Source organism: Eptatretus burgeri, chromosome 4, assembly GCF_056783735.1.
Source record: "Eptatretus burgeri isolate ZD-2024b chromosome 4, Ebu_testis_v1, whole genome shotgun sequence".
Taxonomy (NCBI): domain Eukaryota; kingdom Metazoa; phylum Chordata; class Myxini; order Myxiniformes; family Myxinidae; genus Eptatretus; species Eptatretus burgeri.
The window spans coordinates 83,681,099-83,693,304 of record NC_140964.1 but is presented as its reverse complement, the minus strand read 5'-3'; the positions used below and the strand labels follow the sequence as shown (position 1 = coordinate 83,693,304).

Below are 12,206 nucleotides of genomic sequence, written 5' to 3'. Positions count from 1 at the left end.
AGGTGGGGGAGAAGGGAGAAGGGAGAAGAGGTGGGGGAGAGGGAGAAGGGAGAGAGAGGTGGGGGAGAAGGAGAGAGGAGAGAGAGGTGGGGGAAGAGGGAAGAGGGAAGAGAGAGAGGTGGGGAGAGGGAGAAAGGGAGAAAGAGAGGTGGGGGAGAGGGAGAGGGAGAGAGAGGTGGGGGAGAGGGAAAGGGGGAGAAGAGAGGTGGGGAGAGGGGAGGGAGAGAGAGGTGGAGAGGAGAGGGGAGGGAGAGAGAGGTGGGGGAGAGGGGGAGCGAGAGAGAGGTGGGGGAGAGGGGAGCGAGAGAGAGAGGTGGGGGAGAGTGAAGCGAGAGAGAGGTGGGGGGAGAGTGAGCGAGAGAGAGGTGGGGGAGAGTGAGCGAAGGTGAGAGGTGGAGGGAGAGAGGTGGAGGGGAGGGAGAGAGAGGTGGGGAGAGGGAGGGAGAGAGAGGTGGGGGAGAGGGAGAGGGAGAGAGAGGTGGGGAGAGGGAGAGGGAGAGAGAGGTGGGGGAGAGGGAGAGGGAGAGAGGTGGGGGAGAGGGAGAGGGAGAGAGAGGTGGGGGAGAGGGAGAAGGGAGAGAGAGGTGGGGAGAGGGAGAGGGAGAGAGAGGTGGGGGGAGAAGGGAGAGGGAGAAGAGAGGGGGGGAGAAGGGAGAGGGAGAGAGAGGTGGGGGAGAAGGGAGAAAGGGAGAGAGAGGTGGGGGAGAGGGAGAGGGAGAAGAGAGGTGGGGGAGAGGGAGAGGGAGAGAGAGGTGGGGGAGAGGGGAGGGAGAGAGAGGTGGAGGGGAGAGGGGAGGGAGAGAGAGGTGGGGAAGAGAGGGAGCGAGAGAGAGGTGGGGGAGAGGGAGCGAGAGAGAGGTGAGAGGGAGCGAGAGAGAGGTGGGGGAGAGGGGGAGCGAGAGAGAGGTGGGGGAGAGGGGAGCGAGAGAGAGGTGGGGGAGAGTGAGCGAGAGAGAGGTGGGGAGAGTGAGCCGAGAGAGAGGTGGGGAGAGTGAGCGAGAGAGAGGTGGGGGAGAGCGAAAGAGAGAGGTGGGGGAGAGGGAGCGAGAGAGAGGTGAGGAAAGGAGGGAGGGAGAGAGAGGTGGGGGAGAGGGAGAGAGAGGTGAGGGGAGAGGGAGGGAGAAGAGAGGTGGGGGAGAGGGGAGGAAGAGAAGAGGTGGGGGGAGAGGGAGGGAGAAGAGAGTGGGGGAGAGGGAGGGAGAGAGAGGTGGGGGAGAGGGGAGGGAGAGAGAGGTGGGGGAGAGGGGAGGGAGAGAGAGGTGGGGGAGAGGGGGAGGGAGAGAGGTGGGGGGAGAGGGGAGGGAGAAAGAGAGGTGGGGGAGATGGGAGGGAGAGAGAGGTGGGGGAGATGGGAGGGAGAGAGAGGTGGGGGAGAGGGAGAGGGAGAGGGAGAAGAGGTGGGGGAGAGGGAGAGGGAGAGGGAGAGAGGTGGGGGAGAGGGAGAGAGGTGGGGGAGAAGGGAGAGGGAGAGGGAGAGAGAGGTGGGGGAGAGAGAGAGGGAGAGGGAGAAGAGAGTCGAGGGGAGAGGGAGAGGAGAGAGAGAGAGAGAGGTGGGGAGAGGGAGAAGGGAGAGAGAAAGAAAGGTGGGGGAGAAGGGAGAGGGAGAGGGAGAGAGAAGGTGGGGGAGAGGGAGAAGGGAGAGAGAGAGAGAGGGGGGAGAGGGAGAGGAGAGAGAGGTGGGGGAGAGGGAGAGGGAGAGAAAGAGGTGGGGGAGAGGGAGAGGGAGAGAGAGAGGTGGGGGAGAGGGAGAGGGAGAGAAGGTGGGGGAAAGGGAGAGGGAGAGAAGAGGTGGGGAGAGGGAGAGGGAGAGAGAGGTGGGGGAGAGGGAGAGGGAGAGAGAGGTGGGGAGAAGGGAGAGGGAGAGGGAGAGAGAGGTGGGGGAGAGGGAGAAGGGAGAGAAAGTGGGGAGAAGGGAGAGGGAGAGAGAGGTGGGGGAGAAGGGAGAGGGAGAGAGGTCAGGGGGAGAGGGAGAGGGAGAGAGAGGTGGGGGAGAGGGAGAGGGAGAGAGAGAGAGGTGGGGAGAGGGAGAGGGAGAGAGAGGTGGGGAGAGGGAGAGGGAGAGAGAGGTGGGGGAGAGGGAGAGAGAGGTGGGGGAGAGGGAGAGAGGTGGGGGGAGAGGGAGAGGGAGCGGGAGAGAGAGAGATGGCGGAGGAGGGAGAGGGAGCGGGAGAGAGAGGTGGGGAGAGGGAGAGGGAGAGAGAGGTGGGGGAGAGGGAGAGGGAGAGGGAGAGAGAGGTGGGGGAGAGGGAGAAGGGAGAGGGAGAGAGAGGTGGGGTAGAGGTGGGGGAGAGGGAGAGGGAGAGAGAGGTGGGGGAGAGGGAGAGGGAGAGGGAGAGAGAGGTGGGGGGGAGATAGAGGTGGGGGAGAGGGAGAGGGAGAGAGAGGTGGGGGAGAGGGAGGGAGAGAGAGGTGGGAGAGGAGGGAGAGAGAGGTGGGGAGAGGGAGGGAGAGAGGTGGGGGAAAAGGGGAGGGAGAGAGAGGTGGGGGAGAGAGAGGTGGGGGAGAGGGGGAGGGGGAGAGAGGTGGGGGAGAGGAGAGGGTGAGAGAGGGAGGGGGAGCAAGGAGGGAGGGAGAGTGAGGAGGTGGGGGAAGGGAAGGCAGATGTGCAATGGAGTGTGAATTATGATTTCTGCTGTTTCATCAAAATGATTCTGCATAGAATAACAGTGAAAATGGAGACAAAATAATGTCTGAAATCCATTTTCTACCGGTCATACTAAAAATACCGCCCAGAGACAAACACTGCACAGACACATCCAGAGACAAACTTCCAGCTGGATACAAACACCACCAATGCACGTCTGGAGACAAACACCGCTCAGACATAGCACTGTCCGGATATGTCTGGAGACAGAGAGACAGAGAAACAGAGAGAGACAGAGACAGAGACAGAGACAGAGACAGAGACAGAGACAGAGACAGAGACAGAGACAGAGACAGAGACAGAGACAGAGACAGAGACAGAGACAGAGACAGAGACAGAGACAGAGGTGGGAGCAGGGTGCTGCACTGTATTGGGAAGGGGTAGAGCAATAATGGGACAAAGGGAGAGAGAGACAGACAGACAGACAGACAGAAACAGAGACAGAAACAGAGACAGAGACAGAGGGGTGGGGTAGGGGAGTTAGTGGAGATATGTTATGCTTTATTAACAAAGCGTGTGCACGCACACGCACACGCACTCCCATAAAATTGCCAATTGGCAGGTTGGAGTCAGTGCGATTCCTGACTGCAGTACATACTATATACAACCCAAAAACCTTGAGTAGCTTTCGCGGAAAAACAACGTTGCATGTTTATGGACGTTTCAGGGATATCTTCACAAACATTAATCTTTATATGCAGCTGCATGTGACGGGTGGAAAATAAAAAAATTAAAAACTTGGCTCGCTGGGTGAAAAAAAAAAAAAAAAAAATTAAAAAAAAAATTGGCTCGGTAATTTAGAAAACACGTTAACATGGCAAACCGCTTAGAAATCAGGTGTTATTTTACAACTCGCCTCAGGATGACAGAACACGAACCATTCGGTCAGGTTGACGTGGCGCGACAACAGCGTCTGCAGTGAGGGAACGATTTGCTCAGAATTATGAAGCGTGCTGCCGCTGTTGACTGGAGGATGCTCGGCAAGTGGCTTAAGCACTCAAGCAAGCACTCCAATTAAATGGTTGGTGAGGAATGGCTGGCCAGGCTGTGGGTGCATATCATACAGGATTCCTTTAACTTTAAAGCTGTCTTCACCGTGCCCGGTGCAGTTAAAGAAATAAAATGAATTCGTTCAATAACAACTTTATCCACAAAAGAGTTGCAGCTTAATACAGAACAACCCTGGAGACATCACAAAGTTTAATCGCCCATGAAATAAACATTGCAGATAAATCCGCCACGTTGCCTGCTCGTCCGTGCACGCGTCATGTGGTACATCGGTTTGAGGTCCGCGCAAACGTTATCACTTCATTTTAAAATGTCCATTTTTTACCAGATTTGCTTTGATTCCCTGGAGAGTACCACATGAAACCTCTGAAAGTATAGACATAGATCTGGCAGGTGCTATGGATAAGCAGTCCCTCTGGGGGACAGGGTGTGATGTCAAGCAGTGAATGCATTAAATCATATCGCTCAATGAAGCTGGTTAATTTTGGCATGTTCCTAAATATTTTGTTCACTCAATACAATTATGATGCCTGGTGTTGGCTTAATGGTTAGGGTGGTGGGCTTGGGATCCTAGGATCCTAAGTTCAAATCCCACTCGGCTGTTGAATTAATACCAGGTGCGGTTGACTCTGCCTGTCATCTTTTCGAGGTCAACAAAATGAGTGTCAGCTTGCTGGTATCCTGTATCGGAGTGGCGATCCATCCAGGATTGTGTCCAATAGCCAAGGACTGCTTAGGCAGCACCAACGCTCTGCACAGAGTGTGGTCCTAATGGATGGAATACAATTCTCCAAACAATAGAAAAAGAGAAGTTCAATGCTTTGGAAATTTCACTTTTTCTTGCGCATATATGAAGGAAGAGGGACCATATCATTGCTCGCTTAAAGTAAAGAGGTGTATCGGCTTAGTTATAAGACTCGTTATTTCTTCAAATCATCAGATTTCACTCCATATTTTGACACTTATTGATTCCGGATGATATCCAATCCTCAAAGCCGAAATATTTTGACGATATACTTGAATTAGTCCGTGAGAGTAGATCATGGAAAATTGAATCATATAATGCATGAAATCACACCAAGCTCCTAATTTGAAAACAACAGCACTTACAAAAGTAATGTACCCAGCGATTTGAAGCTTTGATGAACAGGCATTCGATAATATGAGTGAGAACAGTGGAAAAAAAAACAAAACAATTGTTATTAAATCGTTGCAGCCTGTTCAAAGCCTTGGCATGGTTCGGCAAGCCAAACACGTGGCAGCTTCAGACCCCAGGGAGGTAACTCAGGATATGCCTCAAGACCCCAGAGGGCTTGGTGGCAGAGGATGGTGCCTGATAAAGGATATAACTAAATAAGGCCCAAAATGATCTTCAAAATGGGTGTTTTAAATAACCCAAACACCCAATTTTCACTCCGGCACTTCCTTGGAGTTTTCTTAGTTTGCATACAAAGTTTCAAGCTGCTAGGTTTTATAGTTTTGGAGTTATGGAGGACACACACACGCACGCACACGTTTCGAGTGTCGTGAGGTAAAATGGATCCAAATTTAATTTTTCACTCTTCTCGAGGTAATTATTGTATGCTCCATTTTATTTTACACCACCCAGGGACACTGGTAGATATTTATTTGACCTCTGGCAGGATGACCTCAAGATATGCATACTCGCCTCCAAGCTGTCTAGCTTGGGCTCGACTCCTGACCCAGCTCCAAGATGTCATCCCGGTGTTTCACAGGCAGGGTGAATAATCAATGTGTGTGTAGTCCCTCCAATGGATGTTAAAACTGAGCGTCCCGTCTTCCGACATTAGTTGATGGACATTAAAGATGGACGTTGACCCAGGGTCCTCCGTCTGACAAACTGTTTACCGAAGAACATGTGATCGCCTTATCAGGAAATCAGTGTCCTTCACGAAGAATGGGTGAGCTATCGCCGGGCACCATGGCCAAATTACAAATTCCTCCCCAAACTACTGCTGGGAAGGCAATGGCAACCCACCCAATGTATAACCCTTACTCAAGAAGCTGCTTTGGCGGCAGACGCTCAGTAATGAGCTCAGTCATGTTCAGTGTTGCACATCAAATCTATAATAATAAATGTCTGTGTCAATGTGTCAGTTTTTCCTCCATAACTCCGAAATCATGAAATCTTCCAGCCTGAAAGTTTGCATGCATACTTCGGGAACTCATAGGGAGTACATGAGTAAATATTGGGTGTTGTGGTAAATTTTAACACCCCTTTTGAAGACAATGAACAGCTTACCTTCATGAAAGGCTTATCCTTGGTCAGCCAAGTTCACCTCGCAGCCCGGTCTTAGCCACCACATTGATTCAGCCTCTTGAAACATGCCTTGCCTTGGAAACACGACCTACTGTCATGCACTAATTAAAGTATATAATCAAAATATTATATCAGATTTGAGAACAGGATCTCATGGACTAAATAAGTGTCGAAATATGGAGGGAAATCTGAAAATATTGTCGCTTCCCCGGAGTCACAGGTGAACCACAAGAGTCAGGCTGTCCCTGGTTACTCTCTGGACTCACCGGAAATCGCAGGCCGTCACACACGAATAACTTTGTGATGTGGCGGGTCACTAATTGACCACGAACGCCAATAACTTCACCACGTGACCCAGCGTCCTCCGTCTTCCTAGGTAAATGGTTTGTCACACGTGATCGCCTTAACGGGGAAAAAAAAAAAGATTAAAAAAAAAAAAAAAAAAAAAAAATCGCACACGCGATGCATACTTGCGTTACTCAAGTACTTACAGTATCAGATGCAGTCAAGTGGAACTTCCAAGTACGCACTGGCTATTTAAGCAGATTTTGGCGAATACGTCCCGGCTAAGCTGGGGTGCGGGCCATGCTCGATCAATGAAGGAAAAGACAAAAACGAGCTGGGTTCTTTTCTAACAGGCACATTTATTTAAACAAGAGCGAGGGAAATTAAGTGGCACACAAATGTACAGCAGGGAAAGCAAGGAATTTGTGGGGTGTGGCAAAAGACATACAATAGTCGGAGGAGGAGGAGGAGGAGGAGGAGGAGGAGGAGGATGAGGAGGAGAAGGAGAAGGAGAATGAGAAGGAGAAGGTGAAGGTGCAGAGTTATATTGAATATTCTTAAACCGTCTTAACTTATGCTACTACAGGCACCATCACACGCCCACAAACCCGAGGAAAATTAGAGATAGCCCAAAGAGATAGAAGCAGTTGAGGATTCGTGACCTCAACATCTGGCGCGGTCGGCGGACCTGCGCAACCCAAAACACTAGGAAATGGCGAGGAGAGATAAATACTGAGGGTGTCTTACTGGAATTAGTGAGAGGTGCGAGTGGAATGCAACGTGGGGTGCAGTGTGGTGTAAGAGGAAGAATGTGAGGTGCAGGTCAGTAGTACGGTTCACTCTCGAGTTCGCTCTGAAAAGAACGTTCTTGGTCTGGCTCACCCGTGTCGATTGCTCTTTTGCGTCCACAGTAGATGAGAGATAGATGGCAGAAGAAAGATGCACTTGAGAGAAAAGATGTTATCGTAATGGTGTGAGAATCTGTACATGCAAGTGTTGCTGTGGGATGCAGCCTAATGGAGCATCGATAGAATGAGAGCAGACCCGGCTGCATAGCAGTAACTCGTGATCCCACGCTTCATCACGCCGACTCATGGCGCCCCTCGCTCAGTGCTGATGTGTGCCCTCCTTGCGCAACCTGTTTCCCCGGAGAGGTCCGAAATCTGCCGCAGTCTCTTGTCTGGCAAGCTTTGAGTCCTTGCGATTCTGATTCCTGGCGATTCTATCGAGTAGTTCTGCTACTTTGGCGAGTTCCGACTCAACTGAGCTGTTTGTTCTTTTTATGAGCCACAGGCGAGGGATGGAGCCAAAACCCTATCAAATGAGGCTTTTGGTTAATTCAAGTTTCCCCATTGGTCCATAGCGGTGGTAGCCATGCCCCGCCAGGCCCGGAACGTCAAAAATGGCTGTGTTGTTTGCCAACCTGGTCAGGCGCCGAAGCTCCGACATTAACAAGGGGCCATGATTTTTGGAAGTGCTCTCTGGCCGTGAACGTGCGCTGGCCTCCATTCAAACATGAGATTTTATGGAAATCCCTGCGCCACCCATATATCCTCATAAGAGCGCACGTTCGTACTTCGAGTTATACCCCGTAATATCCCGACCCGTCTGCTCAGCGTCTCTCGAGGCTGCGGCGAATGTTCGATGAATAAGTGGCAGTTGTACATAAGTAAGAGTACATTGTGGAATTCCTGGTGAAGAGATTGTAATGTGGTATTGTGGCGAAGAGGTGGAAATTCCTTGTAATAATGTCCTCCCAGCAGGGAGGGAGAAGTTTGTCCTTAAGAGTCGCGTTTGTAATAAAAATGCAAGCGCGAGTTGTTGCAGGTATTTTTGGTAGTTGTGTGAAGTAGTTGTGGTGCGCAAGTAGCAGCGCAATGAGCAGATTGAAGGTCTGAGGTGAGACGGCAGTTGAGAATTGGCACGCAGATGCAAATCAGGTGCTCGGGGTGCATTTTGCTTGGTTCCTTCCATCGTTATTGGTTTGCGTCCGTGATTGCTTGCGTGCTTTGTGTGAGAGAGACAAAGGAGTGGAAGAAGTGCAAAGATTGAAGATCAAGGACCCAACTAAAAGAGCCCTACGCAACTCATCTTTCCCATTTACCCACTAGACATATGGAAAGGGCCAACAAATACACATACTATTGAAATAACTACGATTTGTTGTGTCCCATTGCCTCCGAGGAATGCGGTTTTACAAAACGCAAACAATATTAACAAATTGGCAATTTTTATAACAAAGTGTATTTATTTAGGCGAAGCATTTACAAAAAAATAAAAACAACTTTTTCTACTGTTCGGATGATTATATTGAGTGAAGAAAAGATTAAGGAATGTGCAGAAAGTGGAACAAAAATAATTAACCAACAGGATCGCCACACTCTGAAAGCTGCTTTTGCAGATCATGGCGATACAGTCCACAGGGGTCCTTTTTTTCGCAATTATGTACGCAGTTTGCTTAATTTCATCGTTTTGTGCAATCTGCTTTCATGACAAAATATTAATAGAAATATACTAATAGTCAACAGTTGCTGCAAGCAAAGAGGTACTTTTTGTTGCTGCAAGTGAAGAGGCTTTTTTCTTTAAACCATTTTATGCGATCTGCTTTCATAACAAGATATTAATACAAATATACTAATAGTTGCTGCAATATATTAACTTGGCAGTTTCTGCAAACGAAGAGGTACATAGACAGCACACACGGAGGTGGTACAACCGGGTACAAAAGACGCCCTGTGGGGGTGTGTGTGCCTGCATGTGTGCGTGTGTACGGTGTGTGCAGTACATGCATTTTACAGGTGCACGGTCCAAACTCGCACCTGTGCCCGCGGTGCGTGGCGCTATGGAGGTTACGTGGCCATCTTGCGAACAATGCGCTTCTCCATGCGGGGAGCGGACGTGCTGCGGTAACCGAAGCCACGCGGGACATGCCATGCAGCGCAGGTGTGGGGAAATCCGTGCATGTGTGCAAATGGAATGATCAGTATATGTCGCCAATGTATGTGCATGGTTAGCATACCACGAGGATGACAGAGGAACGCATATATGGTGCGGGTGGGGAGGGGTGTGGGGGGGGGCTAAGGACAGAGGTCGATTGCGTGGGTTTTAATTTTTAAATGATCCCACCCGGTTCGATGGAGAACACGGCGATTAAAAAGAAAATGTTCCTGTTTGGGCGACTTTTATCACCCCGGTAATGCCTTGGTACGCCGACTACCTTCCCTTCGACGGGTGCTATTTGCTAGTATCAAATAAAAGTAACCAGGTGAGCTTCAGGACCCGTGAATCCACAGATTCCTTGACCAGCAGGTGATTTGTCAGTGACTATTGGTAAGGTGAGATTTTTTTTTTTTTTTTTAGTTTTCCATTTCTTGTTCTACATTCACCTCGTGTGTTGACGAACCTCTTTCTACAAGGGATGCTTTGGTTTAAAGGTTGCCTTTGGTCTTCGAAGGCTGTTAACATGTAACATGCGAACCGGTGGTCAATCTGTTTGTCGTGCAGCAGCCACTGCCAAGGGAGCAACCACATTTGAAGAGAGCAACCACATTTGAAGAGAGCAACCACATTTGAAGAGAGCAACCACATTTGAAGAGAGCAACCACATTTGAAGAGAGCCACCACATTTGAAGAGAGCCACCACATTTGAAGAGAGCCACCACATTTGAAGAGAGCCACCACATTTGAAGAGAGCCACCACATTTGAAGAGCGCAACCACATTTGAAGACAGCAACCGGTGTAACCTGGTCCTGGTGTCACGGGACCTCCCAAAAAAGGGCCTCACCACTCGCACCACTCGCTACTCGCAGTCCAGGCAGGAATTGGCTCAGAGTGCCGGAGATAACTCGCCCGCGTCACCATGGAATTTTTAAGGTCGAACTTGTTTTTTTAATACTGCACAGAGTAAGGAGTATAAATATGTGGGAAAAACGACTTCCGGTGAATTTCAGTGACGTGTTTTATAGACGCGGCACACACACCGCACATATCTGCAGAGCACCGTACTCCATGAGAATGTCCTCCTGTCGGCGATTACACAGACAGCTCCACAAGTACAAAACAAAGTACACACAACACAGGAAACGTTCCCGACGTCGCAGTCTTCTCACCGCTCATCCGGTGCTCTGTCATGGCTGAGCCCGTGAACGTGACAGGAAAGAGGAGAAGGGCCTGGCTCTCCCAACGGGAACAAAACACCAAACATTAAAAACAAAAATAAAACACCATCATGCAGCCAGGCTTTAAATAAACACGTAAACAGCGGACGGTAGTGAAAACGATCGAGTTTTCAAACAGTTTATTTTATATCAATTAGATTCTAATTTCACACAACACCGACGTACATTTAAAATGTCAATAAAACACCGAAAACAAAAAACACACAAGTTCCAGAAAACTGCTGAAATCTGACGAAGCAAACAACGTGTTGTGCTCATACAGCGCCGAAGTACTACTACTACTACTAACGATACCGCCATGGCGCATCAACCACGCACCAAAAAAGGCGCCTTCGGTGAGAAAGAGAAAGATTACAATCTATAAAATCCCAGACAAATATTTTTTAAAAGCCTTAATCACACCAAACCTGGACGAGTGTTCTTGTGTGTCACGAACTGTCAAAACGAGATGCAAAGAAAATACAATAAATCGGTCCAAAGAAGAACCACAAAAGAGTACACCTGTACAGGTAGGCATGAACAACGAACCCGATTTCAAACTTCAACAAACAAGCTCGAATGAGCAAAGATCCTCGTGCTATTAACGATGACGTCATAAAAACGAATATGACGTCATTGTGATGTATCAGGTTTGCAATAAATTATCTCTGCTAATGCCCTGTTCGATTCCCGCAAACAGAATTTAAAAAGCTTGCCAAGTTTCGGAGATAATTTTTTAGGCGATTTCCATTAGCGGAGATATTTTGACGTCATAACTTTTTTTTCTAGGAGGAATTTTAAAAATCGGAGATCGTTACTGTCTGCGCAGGGTATTTTTACATATATATGCCGAGTTTCAGGAAGTTTCGATGAAAACTGTAGGTTGTGAAACAAAAAAGGCCACAAGAGGAAGATGAAGAACAACAACGTGAGTAAAACGACATCCTCCACGAGGATCTAAAAAAAAAATTCATTGAACTCTGATGTAGTAAGTGTGGAACACAAACCAAACTAGAAGGGCTCTCCATGTAGAGCGCATACCTCCATGTAGAACGCATACCTCCATGTAGAGCGCATACCTCCATGTAGATCGCATACCTCCATGTAGAGCGCATACCTCCATGTAGAGCGCATACCTCCATGTAGAGCGCATACCTCCATATAGAGCGCATACCTCCATGTAGATCGCATACCTCCATGTAGAGCGCATACCTCCGTATAGAGCGCATACCTCCATGTAGAGCGCATACCTCCATGTAGATCGCATACCTCCATGTAGATCGCATACCTCCATGTAGAGCGCATACCTCCATATAGAGCGCATACCTCCATGTAGAGCGCATACCTCCATGTAGAGCGCATACCTCCATATAGAGCGCATACCTCCATGTAGAGCGCATACCTCCATGTAGAGCGCATACCTCCATGTAGAGCGCATACCTCCATGTAGAGCGCATACCTCCATGTAGATCGCATACCTCCATGTAGAGCGCATACCTCCGTATAGAGCGCATACCTCCATGTAGAGCGCATACCTCCATGTAGATCGCATACCTCCATGTAGATCGCATACCTCCATGTAGAACGCATACCTCCATGTAGAGCGCATACCTCCATGTAGAGCGCATACCTCCATGTAGAGCGCATACCTCCATGTAGATCGCATACCTCCATGTAGAGCGCATACCTCCATGTAGAGCGCATACCTCCATGTAGAGCGCATACCTCCATGTAGAGCGCATACCTCCATGTAGAGCGCATACCTCCATGTAGATCGCATACCTCCATGTAGAGCGCATACCTCCATGTAGAGCGCATACCTCCATGTAG

General features: G+C 49.3%; 1 protein-coding gene across 8 annotated transcripts in view; it reads right to left on the bottom strand.

Moving 5' to 3' along the window:
* The window catches only part of AP5B1 (adaptor related protein complex 5 subunit beta 1), a 28,229-nt gene extending 16,775 nt beyond the window's left edge, over positions 1-11,454 (bottom strand). The window contains exons 1-2 of one of the 8 annotated variants that reach the window (XM_085879062.1): positions 10,329-10,458; positions 3,501-3,689 (exon numbers count right to left, since the gene is read on the bottom strand). The gene's annotated coding sequence lies outside the window, so the exon portion shown is untranslated. Of the gene's footprint in view, positions 1-3,500; positions 3,690-9,604; positions 10,271-10,328; positions 10,473-11,417 lie in introns of those variants that run through there. The other 7 variants (XM_085879066.1, XM_085879068.1, XM_085879060.1 and 4 more) reach the window with 7 other exon arrangements.
* Between the last annotated feature and the right edge of the window lie 752 nt (positions 11,455-12,206).